General features: G+C 32.9%; 1 protein-coding gene across 4 annotated transcripts in view; it reads left to right on the top strand.

The window, feature by feature from the left end:
• LOC145286201 (UNC93-like protein MFSD11) overlaps positions 1–23129 on the top strand; it is a 182052-nt gene that overhangs the window by 30572 nt on the left and 128351 nt on the right. The window lies entirely within an intron of this gene.

The following is a 23129-nucleotide window of genomic DNA, read 5'->3' as shown; positions in this document are numbered from 1 at the left end:
GAAAATAAAGAAAAAGCAAATAGCAAGATCACGTGAGAAGAGATATGCAAATAAAGAGAAAGTCACTTTAATAAGAAAGTTATTATAAGAAAATTATAACACTCGCCCTCACTTGAAACAGATTATTATTAGAAAGTTTATAAATCCAGCTGTTGAACTGGTTTATAAGTCCTGCTAGACCAGCAGAAAGGCATCTCACCACCGGAAGTGTCAGAAGTCTCAGACTTTGAGGAAATATGAATATTGGGCAAAAATGGCAAATTTTTGGGGTTCACATCCCCAGCAGAATCCTGAGATCGATCTAGGTCCACGTTCTCAGCAGAATCCTGAGGTCGATCTGGGCATGGATTTTCACCAGGATTCTGAGATTGTGGAAAGCGGGCCAAATGTATCAATGCTACTGAATCCTCCCAACCATCATGATGGCGAATTCTTGCATGTGTAGTTTTGTCTTCGAGGAGTTCCACTACTGCAATAGTAGGGTCATACTTGTTCCTGCCACCAAATCATTTTAATAACACTTTTGTTTTTTTATTTTACAACTTCAAAACATTAACTTAGTTCACAACAATTGTACCTTGACAGAGTTGGAAATAGACTTCGTATCTTATTGGGGGATGCCCTTTTCTCTTCCCTGCAACCTCTTTCCCATAGAGGAGACGTTGTGAGCCGGTCTCTGCTTTATTGTTATTTTAATGGAAAGTGCTCGTCTGAGCTCCAATCTGTGGTCCCCCTGACCTGACTTTCATGAAAAACACTCGTCTAGCTGAAACCACTATCAATAATTTTTTTCCCCACTCTTTATCTGTGCCTAAACCTAAACATAGATTCCATGAACAAAGCTTCTTTCTTAGAACTGCACGCCTGTGGAACTCTATTCCATTTTCCTGCTTTCCAACTGACTATAATATGGTTGTCTTCAAGTCCAACGTGAACAAATTCTTGATGAGCCATCCCCTTAAGTAATCCAATTTACCAAATTTCTAGGGTTTGTATTACTGTACACATAGATTCGAAAAAGTTGTTAAAAAACAAATATATAACAAATAAATGTTATTAAAGGCAAGATAAGTTACTTTTCTACCTAACTGGATAATTTTCTAGTGTTTTTATTTAATATAACATGTTTATTCAGCTCGAAAAACATACAGCGTTTACCGATGTATTGGAAAATTTAAAATGGCGCCTGATTCTTTCTTTGACACGGTAAGCTTGGGAAAAGGAGTTATAAATAAAAAAGTAGACAAAATACTGTTAGAAACTCGCTCAATATATGTTACCGTAACATAGGCTTATATATATTCGGTGAGTTTTTAACAGTATTTTGCATATTTTTTCATTTTTAACTCCTTTTCCCAAACTTATTGTGTCAAAGAGAGAGTTGGGCGCCATTTTAAATTTTCCAATGCATCAGTAAACACAGTATGTTTTTCGAGCTGAATAAACATGTTACATTAAATAAAAATACTAGAAAATTATCCAGTTAGGTAGAAAAGTAACTTATCTTGCCTTTGATAACATTTATTTGTTATATATTTGTTTTTTGACAACTTTTTCGAATCTATGTGTACAGTAATACAAACCCAATTTCCACTACTAACAATGACCGACATGTTCTCCTTGACCACTGTATACTCATTAACCCTTATCCTCGAGTGGCTTCCGGGCCTTGATAACTCCTTTGTAAACAAAAAATGGCATGTTCTGAGGTTGTAAAATAAAAAGCATATTCAGCTCTACTAACTTACTGAGCACTTTTTATTCCTTTTTTTACCACTTATACCTCTAAGTATATATATATATATATATATATATATATATATATATATATATATATATATATATATATAATGTCAGCAGCATTCATTCTAGACGGGTTGAACCAGCTTCTCCCAAAGGAGGAAGTTTCAAGGGAATATTAAATTCACAAGTGATTATCAGTCGCATGTATCATCTGTAGTCACAGTATAAAAGGATTTCCCCTCCACTGATCAAAGACGAAAAAGATAAAGTATAATATCAGAACAGATACTACACTTTAACGTTAATTCTATTTTGAAAAGTAAAAATATAAATAAAAGTAAACTGAAAATGAAAAATATTTTAAAATCGGAAAATGTTCTGAACAAATGTAAAAAACAAACAAACACCGATTTTACATTCTTAAAATATTCAAAGCAAATGTTTTTTTTTTTTTTTTTTTTTTTAAATTTCAAATTAGTTGCCTTTTATTGACTCATTTGAGTCCAGTGAGACAACTTCTTGATTGATGGCAGGCAGTGATGAGCATATAAAGTGTGGCCACGTTTTTGCCTTTTTAGACAATTATGTGTTTTAGGACTTTGCCGGTCAGTTTTAGGATTAGTGGTAAAAAATCTTAGTTAACTGTCCTAAAAGTTAGAATGACCCGAAATCACAGATCATTTTACATTAAATTTATATGCACAACTAATCCCCCACTCTGAATTGTTTTTTTTTTTCTTTCTTTCTTTCTTTCTTTAGGTGTTGACATATAATCACTTAAAAAAAAGTAAGATCTCATTTTGGGGGCGGGAGGGGTCTTCTTAATGCAGATACAATTCCTTTTTAATTTAACAAATTTTTAAATGTCTCCTTTATGTATGGTATCCTAGATTGTGATGAATTCATTATGAAATTTTCATCTATATTTTTTTCTTTGCGCTAGATTTTCTCTATTTATCTACTTGTGCCATTTTTACAGTGCCATTTTTACCTGTGTCATTTTTACCTAAAATCATTTTAATAGCGTGTACCCGGACTTTGGACATATTTGTATATTTATAAAAAGAAAAGATTAAACTTTGTTTACATTCAAATTTTATCAAAATAATCTAAAAGAAAAAATAGATGAGTTATCACAAGTTAAAATTAGATGCATTTTACGGGGAGTAGTTCCAAAAGTGAGAGCCCCTTTTTTTTTTTTTTTTTTTTTTTTTTAACTCAAAAGGTTGAAGAGCTACGAAGATGGGAATGGTATCATTAAAACGAGCGATCTTTTGGGCTCCAGAATTTATTTTTCTACATAGTCACCACCATTCTCAAATTCTCAATGCACTTTTGCCAGGAATTCAATGACGCATCTCTGCTTCTGACGCACGTCCATGGCATGAGTTGCTGTCTTGAAGTTTCACACCGTCAATATCTTCAACAGAGAGATCAAATGTTCAGGGCATGAATGCATAAGTTTAGTCATCGTAAAAATGCATTTTGCAATCTCATGTGATCCATTTGGGCAAAATAATTAAAAAAAAAAAAAAGAAAAAAAGGGAAGCATTACTTTTGGAATGCCCCTCCTAGGCTATCGTTAGATCACTGAAGTTAAGTGATGTTGAACCTAACTATTTCAGAATATCATGAACCGCAAGGATAATGATGAGACTTTCGCAAGTTCTTCTCTGTAAAAAATATAGTCATGGCTTGCAGAGCTTTCCAGCTGTGGATAAAATAACCACAATAAAAAAGATATATATATATATATATATATATATATATATATATATATATATATATATATATATATATATATATAACCTGGAGTTTCCTGATAAAGATTCTATTATGAATCTAAATATCGAATTTAATTTTAATAAATCAATATATTTATTGAAAGAAGTCTGCACTTATATGGTCTTGAAACCGTTAAAGTTTAAAATTGAAAATTTTGTATTCCAATATCAACGGTCCTGGATATGACCTTAAACTATATCCAGTGGTAAGGCCCCAGCTTGCAGGCTTTGGGGAGTGTAGAGCCACCCTTTAATTGCCATTGCTCCCAGGTCCAATCTGACCCGGAGTGGTAGTACCTGTTAGGGTCCCAACTATAGGTTAAATAGAAACCGACTTGAAAACAACAATTATATTCTATTAAAAAATTTTTCTTCAAAATCTTTGGATTCGGCGTTAAATAACCTGAAATGTGTTGATATGCCGTAAAACAAAAACAATCAACCAACCAACCAATATCAACAGTGCTTACTACAAACAGTGGATTTTCTATTATTTAACATATACGCGCTCGACCGTCACCTCTTACTGTATCGGACATTTAAACCTTATACTTCACCAACATTTGAAGACGTGCCAAGCGTTATCATCACCATAGCATGTTAAAAAAACAACCCCCCCCCCCTGCATTTTCCTGATGAAGATTCTGTTATGGATAGAAATGTAGAATTTAATTTTAATAAATAAATATGTTTAGATGAGTGGAAGCGAACTGAAAAATTTGAACTGCTCAGACTTGTTACCTAACTGTTACATTTCTGAACCGTCCATTTTGCATACAATATAGACAAGATCACTTCAAAGGAGGTGTTACCCAGGAGAAAACTTTTGAAAAAAATTACTTAAAGATTTGAACATTTTTTTATCACAAGTATTTTATTTCTGAATTAATAAATATACCTTTTTTTCCCCTGTTCTGGATATGACCTTAAACTATATCCGATGGTGAGGCCCCAGCTTGCAGCCTTTGGGGAGTGTGGAGCTACTCTTTAATCGTCATTGCTCCTAGGTCCACTGTCCCAACTATGGGTTAAATAGAAACCGACTTGATAAAAACAAATATATTCTATTAAAAACTTTTTTCTTTAAAATCACTGGATTTGGCATCAAATAACCTGAAAAGGGTTGATATGCCATAAAACAAAAACAACCAACCAACAACCTTTTTCTTTTTTTAATTCATTACAATTTATTTTTATACATTATTTTGATATTTTCTTTTTTTTTTTTTTCACACTCACTAGTTTTCACACAGGTCATGACCAGAGATTACTCACTAAGAACAAGTGTTCTTTGGAGTCTGAGTTAAAACAAGTCTCCTCAAATTTCCAGTACTCTCCACCTCATTCGATAACCTTTGCAAATGTATTTTCATTATTGCAACAGCCGTTTGCCATTGACTTCTTGCTGGCCACGATTATTGGTCTTTTCTGGAATTTGGATGGCAACAAGCCTCCTCAAAGTCCTAGTCTTCTTTACTCTCATCCAGTGGAGATCTGGTTAATGCTTTCTGACCTCGGTCTTTCTATCCTCCTTGATGCTTCACAACTATTTGGTGTAGTGCCAGTTGATGTCGACCCTACAATTTTGGAGGAAGGGGTTAAATTACAATTTTGCATTTTCAGTTTTCTTGATTTGATGTGGTGTTCTATCTTTTTGCTTTACTTCTGTTGTAGTTTCCATCTGACCAGTTAGCGTTTGTAGTTCATTTGAATTAGTTTCCGCATTCAAGGGTTTTCCTTAAGATTTCAGTTGTTTTCAGTTAATTTATCGATGGCAGTGACCATTGACCATCACTGGAATTTTGTTGGGAATAAGTCTCCCGAAGGTCTCGGTCCTCCTCATGCCCATTCAGTAGACGTTTGGTCAATGCTTTCTCACATCGATCTTTCCTTCTTCCTTGACCCTTTTCATCTATTTCGTGTGGTGTTAGTTGAGGCGTGGTGGCGGGGTGGAGTAAACTTGCGAATATCTGTATATTAACATAATAGCATGTGTGTTATTTTCTGTGTCACGCTTACATCCGGGTCGTTTAATTGTTATGTACTTCCATTTCTTGTCATAAATAATTTTACCAAGAATTCTTCATAAATTTTTGGTTTGGTTTCAATTATGGCTGAAGAACTCAAGTTATATATAAATATACATATATTTTTTTAAGTTTTTATTTCGGTTTCGATTCAAGCTAATGCACCCAAGTCATATGTATATATTCAAAATATTTTTGAAATCGCAACTTTATAATATATAAAAATTGATAGAACATTAACACTATAATAATATATACAAAATCTACAAGAATTAAAATATATTTTAGCATAGGTTATGACTGAGCTTTGCCGAGCGTTCATGCTAGCTTAGATAAATACTTTTGCAGTTTTAACAAAAGAGCTACAATAATATTAGAGGGTCTCCATTTATAATGAGCATCTACAAAATGCCAACATCAATATATTATATATAAATGAGTCCCCCGTGGAATTTCCACTGATCATGGTGGTTATTAATATTATTCAAGTGTGTAAAAAATAAATTCGTTTGGTTTTATAAGAAATAATGATGGGATGATTCCAAGATTTTCCTGATTCCGATACAATTACCGATTCCGATTCTTTATAAATCTCTAAATATTTAACTATAAAATTGCTATTTTTCTCTACTTGCTGTAAAAACATGTAAAATGTACAGATGTTTTCCTAAGCCTAAAAATACACTTATGGATGATGATCTATTGATTTTAGTTTTACTGGTAGTTTAAAATCAATAAATATTTATTATTTTATCGTTATTATTAGCAATGGAAGATTTTGCTTTAAACAAAATCAAATAAAAAAAAATACAAAAGAATCGTTTTGGAATAGAAAAATAGGCACAAATTTTTCTGATACCAATTCAGATATCTGCCCAGATGTTCTGATTTTTCCAATTCTGATAACAAACCAGCAGGCCGCTTGGAATTGCCCGGTCGTAAAAATGATATTTTAATTCACGCGGATTTCATATTCATTATTATAAAGCTAATACTTTATTGATTATTATATTGTACCCAATATATTGTAATGATTTCAAAACTAAAAAAAAAAAAAAATGATTTAGGTGCCATCAGCTAGAATCAAAACCAAAACATATAGCTCTCGAAAAAAAATAATGTTGTTAAAAATATAAATGTATATTTGCGCATGCGTAGAAACAACAAAAGTTGACTTCTGCCTGCCAAGTTCCAATTTTTTCAATTTTGACCCCTTAGCAGTTACGTTTACCAGTTAAAAATCAAACAAAATTTGTTTCAAACGTCCAAATACCATATATATCAAGTTTCAAGTCTGCGCACTAAAAATTGACAATAGTTTGGTAGGGAACGTTTCTCACATGGACAGACAAGGTCACTTTTATATTTATATAGATAAATTAAATTTATTGTAGCAAAAATCTTTTAATTTTTGAAATTAATTTCTAAACAAAATTGCATTCATCGTCATAACAATCACTTAATTTTATATCATTTCGAAGATGCATTGTAAAGATTCATTTCTAAAGAAAATGTATTGCTAAAAGCGTTCTTTGATGTTTCTGAATTTTTGAGATGAGGATTGGTTATTCCTATTATCTGGATTCATCGGACTACTGTTTTTATCTTGAGTGTGATTTTCACAACGTTTTGATCGGTATGACCTCCGACCTTCTTCAGGTGTATCTTGTCGAACTCAGGAATTTGAACAGAATTTTGAGCGGAACCCTTAATTTACTTCACAGCGGTAGTGTGCTCTTATTTTGTCAGCCATGACTGGATACAGGGCCTAAGTAATTCGCAATTGTATTTTTCGGTCGCCCACACTGAAGACCTGTGGCGCAGTGGTTAGATTACTTGGAAAAATCAATTGTACAAGTGATATTCTCCTAAAGGTTGAAGGTTCAATCCTTACTGTGGGCGACTGAAAAATACAATTGTGAATTACTTAGGACCTCTCTCTGGTCATGGCTGATGGAACAAGAGCATGCTACCACCATGAATAAATAAAGGGTTTCGCTTGACATTCTGTCCAAATTCTCGAGTTCGGCAGAAATATTCCAGAGTTCGACAAGATATACTTGAAGGTCAGAGGTTACATCAACCGAAACAATGTGAAAATCACACTCAAGATGAAAACAGTAGTCTGATGAATCTAAATAATACGCGTTATTCTTTGTCCAGAATTTTTTCATTTTAAAAACGCAAAAAGAAAGAAAAATATGTATGATATATATACCCGTGACAAAAAGAAAATATTGTACACCAAAAATAACATAAATTTATAAAGTAGTTTTATTTTTATAAAGAACGTTATTTTTAAATGAATTAATTTTCCAATGCCCCTCCCTCCTCATGTTAAGAATGGCGTTTTAAAATCTCTCAAGTTTGAATTATTTGAAGTTAATTCCTTTATTCCTTCAGACTGTTTTCAAAATGGCATCGCAAAATCGTCATTCGTAGTTTAGCTATAAAATTTGATTTTCTTATTTAAAACTAAAACTATTTGATCAATTTACATGATGTTTAAAGTATAATATTTTCTTTCCGTCACGGGCATGCATATCATACAATTTTTTTATTTTTGTTTTTTAATATAGGGGGAATTCTGGACAAGCACTAAAGTGTTTGATTAAAAATACCTGCCATTGATTTGAATTTTCTTATGCTAATACCGTTTTTGTACGGCACAGTCATGTTGACACACCAGTTCTCGCCAGATCACTGAAGTTAAGCAACATTGAGCCTGGCCAGTACCAGATGGGTGACCATTTGGGAAGGCTAGTTGCTGTATGTATCTTCTGGGAAGGTTGGGCGTGGGGCCAGCACCCTTACCCTGTAAAAAGAACTCCTTGCTACAAAAGCATCTACAAAGTTGTAGATGGCCTATGCCCCTCCAGGGGCTCAAGGGTTATGGAATACCGTTTTTAGTGTTGGAGATTGCTCATATTTTAAATCGGCTTAAATTGTAAATAGACATTCAAAAACGATTTTAATAAATTTATATCTTAACGAATTTTAGAATATTTTATCAAATACGAAGGGGGTGTTTCAAAAGTAATGCCTCTTATTTTTTTTTCTGGCCGAATGGATTAGATGGAATTGCAAATTGCATTGTTATGATAACTGAACTTATGCATTCATGACCTGAAAGTTTCATCTGTCTGTAACAGATTATGATTTTGAGGATAGGTGCAAAAGGAGATAATCATTCGTCATTCAATCCTGGGCAACGTTGGGTTTCCTTGCTAGTTTGATACCTAATAGTTTTGAAAAAACAAAGCTTTTTTTTTTTCATTAACCGATCTGAATCGTACACTTTACTTTTCAATTTTTGTTTTTCATTGTTTATACCTTCTGACAATTCCTTTGACATTTTCTTATCTCCTCCTCATGTTTCAATGGTGACCAACTTGTTTTTCATTACAATTTTCAACATTCTTATCGAATACATCAAGTTTACATTGACCTTAAACTCTTTGGACCACATTATCTTTTTATTACATAAAGTGCTATTGTGTGCGTCCGGCTGAAAATCAGAAACTACAAAAGACACACTTTTCCAACATTGCTTCAACAGAATATGAACACATTTTTTTGTAGTATTAATTTTATTTTTTAGGGGGAGGGTGCGGAAGGAGCATCAGGAACAAACTTTGTCAGGAGAAGGTCGACAGTTACAGTGATTTTATTTAATTATTAACATTTTTTTTTTTTTTTTTTAAATCAACTTTTCGTGTGAAACTCATATGACACGTTTCAAGACTCCAAGCATAGTTTTGGGACACAATTGCCATTTTAGGTCAATTTTCAAAACAGATAATGTATAAGTGTTATACCATTTTTGTAAACCAAAATTTCACGAGGAATCCAATAAAACAAAAACGAATACAAAATTTTGATGGGAAACCATGTTTTCAAGCAATTCTTTCATGACGGCCGGAATCGCACTTCCCGTTTTTTTGTCCCAAGGACCGTATCCTGCAGATTGCGAAACTATTTAAGAAAATTACTCAAAACCTATCAATCATAAGTGTTAGGCCATCTTTCTTAACCAGAATTTTGTGAGGAATCCAAAAATAAGGGAGAGAATACCAGATCTTGATGAGAAATTGCCTTTTTTGGCCAGGTTATGGTAACAACCCATCCGAATTTTGGGATACTGGAAGTTTTCAACAACACATAACGAAAAGGGTTTTTAACCTCTCATTAAGACATCTTTTTATTGAAGAATGATGGGTAATGGATACATAAAATTCCCAGTTTAAGTTTAGAAATGTCTGAAATGAACAGAAGACAATATAACAAGAGTATACTAGTACTGATGCAAAAATCTGTTATCAAAAGGAAGATAGTTTAAGACCAAGTGCTCGGTTGTACAGTTCCATAATGTTTTTGGAGTGAGCACTTGAATAATTCATGAGGGTATTCCTTGACTTCAAACAATACGATGGAGCTGTGAAATGTTACTTCTATACATCCAACCTATACTGCCTACCATGACATATAAATCATTCACAAGGGAAACCCTCAAAGCAAAAATGAAGGGTGAGTCACTTAGTTTTCAACCCTGTTGGAGGGAATAGTTGTGGAAACCTATCAGAAGTGATATGACCACTTTGTTAGCACATAATTTGGTATCAACTGTGAAAAATACTGGTGGGGGACAAATTTGGAGAAAAAAAATATTACTGTAAAAAAAAATGTACGTCTTCAATTTGGCCAAAATCAAAATTCCTGATATACAAGTTGTTCAGATTGATATTAGGGACAAGTTGTATAGAAGGGATTTTTGATTTTTCGAAAATTGAAGGCAGGTTTATTTTTTTTACAGAAAAAATTATTTTCGGCTTCACTTTTCACCCGGTCAAACAAAACGTGCAATGTTTTGGGAACCGCTAGCCGGTTGCTGCTGTTCTAAAGCTTAAATGAAAGCTAACTGATCAAGGTTACTGAGAAATGACCATAGGGACAGTGTTTGCTTCGTTTGTCATCATTTTAGAGGGATCTTTGCCAAAAAGACGCATTTTTTGACCAAAATCGGGGAAAAAATTGTCACAGCCTGTAATTGAGGAGAATGGTTAAAATTCGAAGAGAGTTCTATGAGCAGCGTTTTTTTTTGCACAAATGCAATTTTATACTATTGTTGAACGAAAATGATTATTTACTTCCCTTAGTTTCATGTCTAAAAGTGATTTTTGGCTCTTCTTTGTGGTGAGGTAACAAAAATTGTCACTAAAATATCTCCATTTTAGGCCTTTTTTTTCAGTTATATCGTTTTTTTTCCGGTTGAAAACAGGTATATTAACCATATAAACCTATGATTTTCTGAAAGACAATTTAGTTTTGCCTCACATATCACAAGAATAGCTTTGTAGATCATTGTGTGACTGATCAGTGATTTTTTACTTCAATTGTCCCAAAACTATGCTTGGAGACTTAAAACGTGTCATATTAAAATATACTTTCCTAGCCTTCTGGTAAGGGTAATGTGTAAAAAAAAAAAAAAAAAAAAAAAAAAAGAAAAAAAAAGTGGCTGCTGGGCTCTTAGAATGCATCCAACAAGTTTTGTAAATGATGTTTATGACAATAATTTCATGCTTTCATGCAGACTGCAGAAATAACAATATTCCAACTTGTCATGAACATAGCTGACAATTTCGAAATGATTCAATGGATTGACAAACCTCGGTTAATAACTCATTCTTGGAGGTGTGAACTGTATATCTTACGATGTGTATTGAACCGTTATTTGCAGTCAATTGATGGTTGGAGATGAAAATGTTCAAAATTTGGAATTTGGAAAAAAAAAATTATTTTTCGAATAAAGCAAACTTTCCTTACGAATAATTTATATGTAGAGTAAGTATTTCTTCCAGTTTCAGTTTCCACATAAAACTTAAGCTCAGTGGTCATTTTGTTTTTAGGCCACTGTGTCTACACATTACCTTAAGCTAGAATCAAAGTGTAGTACCTATTCTGATTTCAGAGAAGGGGAGAACCATCTTGACTGGAGAAGACAGAAGGAGAGATACAAAGCCAGGACAAAATAATGGAAACATCTTGTTTCCCTTATTTTGTAGATGGAGAAGAGTGAGAAACAAGAGACATTAAAAAAAAAAATGTTACAATTTTTAATTCTCCTATTTTGCTGTTCATGTCCAACCAGGCAATGGCTGCTAGTCACACTAATCAGTTACATAAAGAAAAGTCTGGCTCATATGTGCACAACAGCCCATCCATAGTAATCCTTGATAATCACTTAAAAATCGAAAATTAAACAAAATACTGGTAGAACATTATATTTTTGCACGATTAATGACATTTATTGTACTGTGGTTGACTTTCAATTTCTATCTACACATGTCCTTAATTCTCACTGGCCAGATTTCACTTCTGTACATTATCACACATCATTAAAATGATCGAAATTTGAATCTGCTATTTTTGTGTATTTATATAATTATAAAACTTTGTGGGCCGTCTGGGCGTACTTGCTTGTTTTCTTGTCTATCAAATATATATATATATATATAGAGAGAGATAGAGAGAGAGAGAGGGAATATATATATATATATATATATATATATATATATATATATATATATATTAGTTATAAAACTCAGATCAGCTTGCTTGCTTGGGCATTTAAACTGTCCATCTGGTTCCTGACTTCCGGTTTCAAAAAAGTCGCCTGCTTACCTATTTCATCGCCACCCTGTCTAAAGTCCGATATGAAAAGCCACTCTTGCTTTTAAAACCATACACAAGGGCATAAATATTTTTTTGTTTTAACTTATTCTAACGCGTTTCTCTTACAAATATATGTAATTTGCTGCTTTTAGCAGTGCTCCAGCAGATTCTGACGATTTATTTTTCAGGCCTTACTTAAAAAATATTTTCTCAAAGAAAAGGAGAGGTAGAAACTTGGTTTTAGTAGTGCTTTTAGTAGAGCTTCCTTAATTTTGATTAGTGCTTACAGTAGTGCTCTGGAGGCTTTTTTAAATTGAAGAATATAAAAAATTGTCCCCCTTATAGTTAAAATTTTATTTCTTTTTCTGTGTAAGTTGAAAAAAAATCTGCAAACAAATAAAGAATGACTTCACTGCATCCCGAACAACGCCAGATAGGTTCAGCTAACACACACATATATGTATATACTGTTAAGATTGTGTGTGTTTATATACTTGTATGTACAGAATTCACTCCTGAACTAATTAATCAATCAATCTGAACTTTGGAACGCAACAGCTAGGTTTAAGGGGTAATAATGTCAGCTATATTTAGTTTAGTTATATGCAAAGAAGATAAAAAGAAGTTGGAAGTCCTTCAGAGAAAGTAAGATGCTTCTCATTTTTGTGGAATTTTAACAATATGTATTAGACATAAGTAAAAAGTGCATATATGTAAATATAAATGTATGTGTATAAATATAAAAATATATATGCATTTATGTAAATATAAAAAGAGATATATGGAAATACAACTATGTATATTTAGGCAGCATTTTTTCCTTATGCCATATTTCATTAAATAAAATAGATATTTTTTGTTTATTAATTCTATTTTCGATCCTTTCCAACTTCCGAATAACAGTCTTCACCTCTGGCGGGAACTGGCTGATGTAATCACCATATTTATTTTAACCAATAGAGAAAAAAGGATAAATAATTAACAAATGAAAAAAAAACTTTATAAATTGTTCAAAACCAGTTAGATTAATTTATTCTTGACGATGAATCCTGAAGGATTGGAAAGTACTCGGACTTATGATAAATATGGTGATTACATAAGCCAGTTCCTGCCGGAAGTGAAGACTGTTATTCGGAAATTGGAAAGGATCAAAAATAGAATTAATAAACAAAAAATGTCTATTTTATTTAAATATATATATATATATATATATATATATATATATATATATATATATATATATTAGGCACCGCCAAAAATGGCCGCAAAATCAAGTTGTTGTTGTTTTTTAAAACTAAATTACATTTATTAAAATCCATTATTTCTGAGTAACTTTTTTTTTTCCAGAAAGATAAAACCCTGAATTTTATCATATAGAAAACAGAATAATGTAAAACTTTTTCTACTATTTTTAATTAAATTTTAAATTTCTAAGAGAATATGCAAAAATATTATAATATAAGTACCTGAATTTCAAATAATTCCACTTATTCATATAGCTAACCAGATTTCGCGTCGATTTCGCGACTCTGTTTACGTTTGTGTCTGATAAGGAGAAAACTATGGAAGACCAAACAGGCCAAAAAAACTTATTTTTCAGTGACGAAAATTTCAATGTATTATTAAGCTGAGGCTGGCCAGTACCAGATGGGTGACCATTTGTATGAGTTTGGTTTTTAATGTGTATGTGTGTGGGGGCCAGACTCCCCAAAATGGGGTGGGGGGCAATTTAAAGCAGAATAAAAAAAAATTATTTCAGCGCGTTTGGTCCACCGTAGTCGAAAGGCGGCAAACGTTTTCAAACGGGATCGAAAAAAATGATGCTATTTTTAACACAAAGGGCACAATATTTATCGATTTTTTTTTTTTGTATCGATTATTCAAAGCATGCCCTGTTTAATAATGGTCATGCATTATTCGGCTCGCTAAAAAAAAATTGTTAATTTATTTATCAAAAATTTTAAAATGGCTTTTTTCGTATAAATATTAAAAAAATTTTTTTTTTGTTTTGCTTAACTTAAATTAATTATTTTACTTAACATATTCACCGAATTTCACACTTCAAAACTCAAAAGCGGGATAATTAAACACAATCGAAGTTCTGATATTCAGACGTCAAAATAAGGTATGCAAACAAGTTTTTTTTTTTTTTTTTTTAAATCTATAATTCTGTCCCTTACAACAACACAATATGTTTTGTTCAGTTTCAGATGATTATTTTAAGCATATTTGTTCCCACTTCAAAACAAGGGGGGGTTTTGTAAGCAAAAAAAAATATATATATAAATATCGTTTATGAAAAATAAGTACACTGTTATAAAGTTCATTCTTCTCCTAATAATCGCTGAAAATTTCGTATTGATCGGATAATTACCTGATTTTTGGTAGATTTTTAAAAAGACGGTCCGTCAAAAAGTACTGACCTGCCCCCCCCCAGTTTTGGCGGTGCCTAATATATATATATATATATATATATATATATAGTAGCATTTCAGCCTGGCGTTGCCCGGTTGTTTGGAGGTGTGTGTTGAGCAAAAAAAAAAAAAAGTGGTAGTAGGAAAGCAGGCTCGAACCCATACCGCGAAGGAGGAAAAGAACGGGGGAAAAAACCTGATGTCTTTGTTGTTACGACTACTGCCAAACTGGAAGTGACGTAGGTTAAAATTAAGGCTAGGTAATCGAAAAGAGGGGATGACTTTCGAAAATATTGGTGAAAAAAGCGACCCCTCCCTGTAGAAAAGTACCCAGTTGAGGGTGAAGAGATTAATGTTTTTAGCCAATTTTTCGGTATTTGTCGTCTGAAGGGTCGAGCTTCAAAACGATACTGATCTTGTGAAAATCCGTCACCTCTGTCGAAAGTTTTAGGCAGACATGCAAACATACATACATACATACATTTATGTTGGTAACTAAAAATTTTAAACCCAAACCGATTAAAAAGCTTGCCCTATCTCTGAATACCCTTTATGTAAAATTTCAAATGTTTAGACCAGAAATTGTCTGAGTAATTTGGTAGAGACCGCAGAGATCAAATTTCTTTTAACTTTGACCCCTATTATGACCCCTTAACAGTTATTATTTTGGGCTCAAATCAAGTTAAGTTAGATCGATGTCCAAGGAACCTATATCTAAAATTTGAATTGTTTATACCCAAAATTGGCGGAGGAGTTTGGTAGAGTTCTCAAAGGTCAAATGGTTGAACTTTGACCCCTTAACAGCCGAATTTTTGGCTGAAAATGGATTACAAATTTTTTCCCAAATCTCAGTACCCTGTATTTCAAATTTCGAGTCTGTAGACTGAAAATTGACAGAGTTATTGCGTAAGGAAATGTACACAGACACACAAACAGACACAGACACTTTCGCTTATATATATATATATATATATATATATATATACACACACACACATACATACACACATATATATATATATGTGTGTGTGTGTTACTGCACATATAAAAATGTAATAAATTCTATTTTTGGTACAATGAATTCGCATTTCTCTAAGTGATAGTAAAAAAAAAATTGTCTTTGAATTGTTCTGAACATCACAAACAAAAGAATTTCGGTTCTGATTTATACGTCAGCAAAACTGATTGGATGATGGCCAAGAAAGGGGCATGAGGACAGTGAAGGGTGACCTATTTTTCCGCCATAAATGCGACCTACATTTATAATGCCCCCCCCCCCCATTTTTACTGTTGCCTACCAACCATTCCTTATATGATTTTTTTGCTAAGTGCAAAATTTGGATTTTCAATTAGAACTCAAACTAAAGACGAATGGATTTACAGGGATACATGACGCCTTTTACAAACTAATTCATTCTGAACAGTCACTAATATTCAGTCAATATTCGTTCTTAACGAAAGGTATTAGTAAGTCTTTGGTGCTTATCCAGAATTCCACCCATATCAAAACACAAAAATAAAAAAAAAACATGTAAATTGATTAAGTAGTTTTATATTTAACAATATAATTAACCTTTTATGACTTAAATTATGATGTAGATGATTAAAAAATATTTATTGTTAATTTTAGTTAAATAGTTTAAAGGGCAATGATACTATGATTGTCTTCAAACTGGAAAAATTATTAAGTTCAATAGTTAAACTACCACTGAGAAGTTTTTCCTTTCATAAATTAAACTTGATTATTATCCATAATGCTTGAAAAATGTGTGTTTATGACAACAAACGAAATCAAATCTGTGAGCCAGTTAGCTATATACTGAATGTAAGCAATGGGCATTTGCAATCTGGAGGTATTTGGCATCTTCCTAGATACTGAACTAATATTTAAGGGCATGTTTTAATCAATTCCCACTTTATTTATGCCGTTATATTCATTTATTTACGACTGAACGAATTAGTTCAACAGGTCATAAAGGATTATGGTAATGGATATTCATTTGTTAAGTAAATAAAATATATTACAATTTAGAATTTTTGTTGCCTACTTATTCAACAATACTGTTAAGTTACTCTCTTAATTTCCACATAAGAATCAATAAGACATCACGAATGCTGACTTAGGACACTATCTATAGACCTCAAAATAATGTAAAAGATGTTCTGAAACAAAGGACAAAAGTTTTTAATGCATTGCTTCCATTTTATTTTTATAATGTATTTGATAAATATAAGAGGAATCAAAAAGGAGTGTCGATGAGGGTTTTATAAATTCATTTATTAAACAAAAGAATAAAGATTTAAAGAATTTTATAAAATTTTCTTAAAGTGCTTCCCTTTGCCACTTAGTATCAAATCAATGCAGAACAGCAGCAAGTGTGATACTATCAGTGTTCACTCAAGTAATGAAAAGTTAAAAAAAAAAAGAAGGTAATAAGTACCAAAACAAGAGGAGAGCAATTTATCAGCAGAACAATGAAGAGGAAGTTGTTCACCAAGTTACACAAAGGAAGCTGAATAGGTTTGTTAATCAAGGTGTGACGGACAAAAGACCTGACATATTTAGTTAGTTTATGGACAGTTTAGGTGTGGTGGTGAGTTTTGTGACAGTTGCCGGTAGTCTTGTGTTTGTGACGATTGACAACAGTTGAAGACAGGTTGTGGCTTGGACCAGATCGAGATTAACTGACGAACACAGCCTTGACAGGAGATATAGATGTGAATCTTAACGTGTAGAAAGTCGATGGTGTCACACACACACACACACACACACACACACACACACACACACACACACACACACACACACACACACACACACACACAAGGTGCATCTGATATTTGCAAAATGTGTCAGAGTTTGTGTTTTTTGTGTTTTGTTTTATTTTATTTCTTTATATGTGTGAACCCGTCCCCCCCTCCTCCCGCAGCTGCAATTGTGAGAGACAACGACATGGCCAAAAAATAAAATAAAAGAGAAGAAAACCATGGAACCAATGTTGGTGATGCTGTCGAGTGGAGTAGTTGTTTCACGTTATAATTGTTTTACGGTCGCAGTAGGAAAGTTCTCATTTTTATAATAACATTGAACAAGATCAACTTTTATCTTCACATCTATGGTGATGGTTGTCAATCGCTTGTGAAGATGACTGTTATCTTAGTTGTTTTGTGGGTCCAGAGATGACGTTCTGAAAAGAAAATGAACAATTCAAAATTATTGAATAGATGCATGGTGCAGTCATAAAATTAATCAGACTGATTAAAACAATTCTTGAATAAAACTACTTTATTTAAACTTTCTAGACTTGAGCCATCCACCATGAAAAACTTAGTTTCTCGGTTTTTATTGCTTAAAAGGCACTTTTCCTTTGTTTTGATATATCCTTTATAAGACACCTAACGAAGTGTTGTTGTGTGTCCACCCTATGAATAATAATGAACTCTTCCACTTACTATGAAGGCCAGGAGAATATATCTCTCTGTGTTAGCATGCAAGTATTGCACAAGTCATGTCTGCTCGTAGTCAGACTGACGTATAACCATACTCTTTACTTGTATCTATTTTTCTGTTTAATATATTTTGTTTTCACTAATTATCGAGTTGTCCTTCTTCCAGACCCTTACATGACCACAACAACAAGAGTGTCGCTTGAAGAAACAAACAAATAAACAACAAAAACCAAGCCGAAAAAAAAAAAAACGCATCCATGATTGAAATTTTTTTATAATTAACAAAATGCCGGAGAGTAGATGTGAAATAGTCATACATTCATAAACAGCTGACATAAAAATGAAAAGTCGCATTCTTTCGGCCGAGTAATTATGTAATAGGATGACATCTACTTAGTTGCACATTTTGTTAATGCATTCTTTTAATGCGCGTTAAACTTATGATCATCATCTATTACTCACTAGCCTAGGTGCCCGGTGTTGCTCGGTGTTTATAAGTGTGTGTTGAGCAAAAAATGAAAAGCAGGCAGGCAGGCTCGAACTCGTGACGCGAAGGCGGAAAAGAAAGTGAAAGAAAATCTGACGTCTTACCTCTACTTCATGACGCAACCGGAAGTTCGGAACGTTAAAATTAGGCAAAGTCAATCCAACCAATAAGATGACTTGCAAAAATTGCTCGCAAAAAATCGACCCCTTTTTGTAGAAAACTGCCCAGTTGGGAGTGAAGGAATTAATGTTTTTGGCCAATTTTTCGATATTTGTCGTCTGCTGAAGCTGAAACCGTACTCTGAGACTAATGTACTATTTTTAAATGCACAATTGAGATATGTTGGGATATTGTAGTATCTGTTTTGTTGTTATCCCAGGTATTACCTTCTATTTTATTTGGAGAGGTAGTGTAGTATCTGATCTGTTGTCATGATAGAATTCCCAGGCATCATTTCTTCCTTTTTGTGTGTGTATGATGAAGGGTAGTGTAATATTTGTTTTGTAATCATGAGACCATGCTCTCGGGCATTACCTCTTCCTTTAAGGGTAGTAGGTAGCATATGTTAGCTAGAAATTATTGCAAAAAGTACCACAAATGCATGAAGAGCCAGTATGGTGTACCCATAAAAATTGACTGGATTGGACACATTAGCATTTCTTAGTAGGACCGTCTCATGAGAATTGCAATTCCCATTATCCTGATGGGGTAGGTGGGAGAAAATAACCCTTTTGTCTACTTTGAAAGGAGGAGATAAAGCTAGGGGGGATGGTCTCCTGAGCACTCAGTTCAATACACCTACTCTTCTTTAATGCTGATCCTAATAAATAAACATAATTATGGACAGAAAGAAAAGAATAGGTTAGAAGTATGTGAACATATTTGTTAAACACTAACAGGAAGACCCAACGTTGCTCAGGATTGAATGAAGATCACTATATACTTTTTCACTATGCTTATAATGCACTGTGGTCGTTACATATCAACACTCGGGGCTCACACGTTGTTGTATGCAGACAGTCGCAAGGAAATAAAGACAAGGAAAGAATATGACTCACTTTTTTTTTTTTTTGCAATTGAAACGGACATTTATTTTCAGGTACTTCAAGAAGGCCTTTTCTCTTGTTCAAAAATCTTCTCGTACTCCAATGTGCTTAACAAGACTCTGCCATGTTGAACATGTGGTGTTAAAGTTAGTTATCGAACTTGGTGGTCTTCTTCTATATATTTAGTTATTTCCCTTATCTTGAGTAGATATTCAATATGGGGTCCGGCTATCAGTAACATGTGTTCATCCAACATCGTGGGATGTACTAAGTGAACTAACACGTGATGCTTTGTCTTTGTCCCGTCTTTTACTGTTACTCATGGGCCGCGTGTATAATACGTTTGTTTCCACTCGCTCGCATCCTGAACATGTCTTGAATCCTCTACATCTCGAACACCTTTCGAATACCTTTTTATCTCTGCTGTCTCATCGCGCAGCAGGCTTCGTCATTTGCATATGGCTGCTGCTGCCATAAGTGCCTCCACGCTCTGTTACAATAACACCATATTACTTTTTAAAAATTTTTTCTGGCCACCTCCTCCCTTTTTACCTTTAATATAATTGAAAGCAGTTTGAACATTGGAAAACTCTCTGGATTATTGTGTTATGTATATGATTTGAATTTCATTAAAATCAGATATGCATGTTTGAAGTTTTATGGAGAATCTGCCCTGATGAGTCACTTAGGGATGGGGAGGCATGCAAATATTCAGTAAATAGGGGATAACCTAGAGATTTACGACCACTTCCATTGTCTTCCACAGAGAATTTTATATGTAAGATATAAATTTAATCAAAATAGGATATATTTGAAGTTTTAAAGGAGGTTTGGACCTCCATAGCTCACTTAGGTTAGGAGGGAACTCAGAAATTCAGGACCACTTCCCCAGAACATTTTTACATATGATTTAACTTTTATAAAAAGAACATATATATGTATATTTTAAAAGGTTTTGGCCCTAAATAGCCCCCCCCCCCCAGGCTGCACTTAGAGATTTGAGAACACTTCTATTATCCTTTCTGGTAAATTTTATGTAAGAATACGCTTTTAGATTTTATGTAGATTCTCTACCCTTTCTTAGGAAACACAAATATCGCACAAACATATACAGGCATAATAGTAGATTATGATAATCTATTATTATATAAAAGGAACTGTGTGTGTGTGCGTTTGTGTGTGTGCATGCGTGCACGCGAATTCATTCCTTATAAACTCCTAATTTTTTTTTTTTTTTTTAAATTTCACATGAATGTACTTTGTGCCTGGCAGTGTTCCTCGATAATCAAAAAAATCCAATTAAAGAAGGAACAGGTAATTTTAACTAAAGTAACAACTTATACAGCTTAACATCACAAGTGCATTTGAGAAGTTTTATTATCGCACAAGCAGAAAGGCCAGGCATATGAAATCAACAGTAGGTTTTTTTTATATGACAGAGGCACATTTGAAATGAATGTTTCTGTTTAGAGCCATTATATAAAAATATTTTTTCTAAAATCAGCAGTAGGTTCCCTACAGTGCAAGGTAAACTACAATATATTGTGGATTGAGTCACTGTGTGTGTGGTAGCGAGGGAGGCATGTTAAGCTTCATTCCAGTGCACCACGGTGAGTCCCCAACTAGAGCAGATAATCGATTTGATTGAAAAATGGGTGATTTTGCCTATTTTGATGACAATAAAATATGGGAGGGTGGAACATTCGTTACTCATCATTCAAGCAAAGGCAACGTTGTGTCTTCCTGCTAGTGTGTATATATAGACTATAGATGAAATTATTGCGTATACACAAATGTATTCGTGAATATGACTTGTACATGTATATTACATAATATTAATTTATTAGGACAAAATGTATATATGCAAATGAGCCATATCGAGATTTGTTTGAAAGAGTTTAAGAATGTGTGTGTGTGTATATATATAATTTTCAGAATGAGAGATTATATAATAATTCCACAGCCAAACAACGTCGCAGCCCACAAGAGCCATGACAGTCAACCAACTGGAAGTCAAAACTTGAGTTTCGCCCTCATTTAGGCTCATCAGTTAGACACATCTTAACCCAGGATTTGAAACCCGAACTTCTTGCATATATATATATATATATATATATATATATATATATATATATATATATATATAAAACGTCAAAAAATGAGAGTTCATATAGAAATGTTGTTTTAATTTGAATAAAATAAGATATGCAAGCCAAATACAACGTAATATTAGGGAAATAAACAAATATTTCACTTGTTTGAAATTCATCACCAATATATTTCAGAGGTATCTTCCATCTTCAATGTGTTGTTTCTTTTTTTTTTCTTCCTTTTCTTCTTTATTGCCATGTTGTAAATTTGAAGAAAGAAGTCTGTAAAGAGCCGCGCATTGTTTCTAGAAAAAAAAAGAAGCAACACACTGAAGATGTAGTATACCTCTGAAATATATTTGTGATAAATTTCAAACAAGTAAAATATTTGTTTATTTTCCTAATATTACGTTGTATTTGGCTTTCAAGCTCACTTGATGCGTATTTTATTTTATTCAAATTAAAACAATGTTTCTATATGAACTTTCATTCTTTGACGTTATTCTCGCGTTGCCTACGCACAGTTCAAACATTTCAAAATACAACCACTAGAAACAACGCGTGACTTTTTACAAACAGACTTCTTTCTCCAACTTTACAACATGGCAAGGAAGAAGAAAAAAAAGAAACAACATACTGAAGATGGAGTATATCTCTGAAATATATTTGTGATAAATTTCAAACAAGTAAAATATTTGTTTATTTTCCTAATATTACGTTGTATTTGGCTTTCAAGTGCACTTCATGCATATTATATATATATATATATATATATATATATGTATATGTATATATATATATATATATATATATATATATATATATATATATATACGGTATAAGTGTGGTTTGTTTTGAACTTATAGAAACATTCTGATTTGTTCGATTTATTCAGTGTTAATGTAGTATTTTCCTTTTGGGAAAGTAGTTGAAATAAAAATAACTCTTGATGCCTATAACTGTATTACATAGATTGATTATGGTTTGTTGTGTTTTGTGGCATATCAACCCTTTTAGGGTTATTTAATGCTGAATCCAGTAATTTTGGAAAAAAGTCCTCGTGCTTCAAATTTCTCATCTCTTCAAATAGGTAAAACTTGCGGAGAACACTTTGTTTTATGGTTGTTTTAAAAATAGAATGAAAATTTAAATTTTGTTCCGTTTTACGTCCAACTCACTGTTCACATTCGACATGTCAGCTTTTCTAGGTTTTCGGGTATGCTGACAAGGTTGGGGGTGTCTGTCTATTCCTAAAACCGTTCTTAACATGGGAAGATTAAGGGTGTTTATACATAGAAAGCATACCTGAAAACCTATAAAAGTTGACAATTTCGATGTGAATGATGAGTTGGACTTATATAAAAAAAAATACCAAAAATTTTACCAAATTGAGTTTTTTCGTTTAAAAATTAAATT

Source organism: Euprymna scolopes, chromosome 10 (genome assembly GCF_053919585.1).
Source record: "Euprymna scolopes isolate OS-2025 chromosome 10, ASM5391958v1, whole genome shotgun sequence".
In the NCBI taxonomy this organism is placed as follows: Eukaryota; Metazoa; Mollusca; class Cephalopoda; order Sepiida; family Sepiolidae; genus Euprymna; species Euprymna scolopes.
The sequence above is the reverse complement of the archived record's forward strand: the minus strand, read 5'-3'. Positions and strand labels throughout refer to the sequence as shown.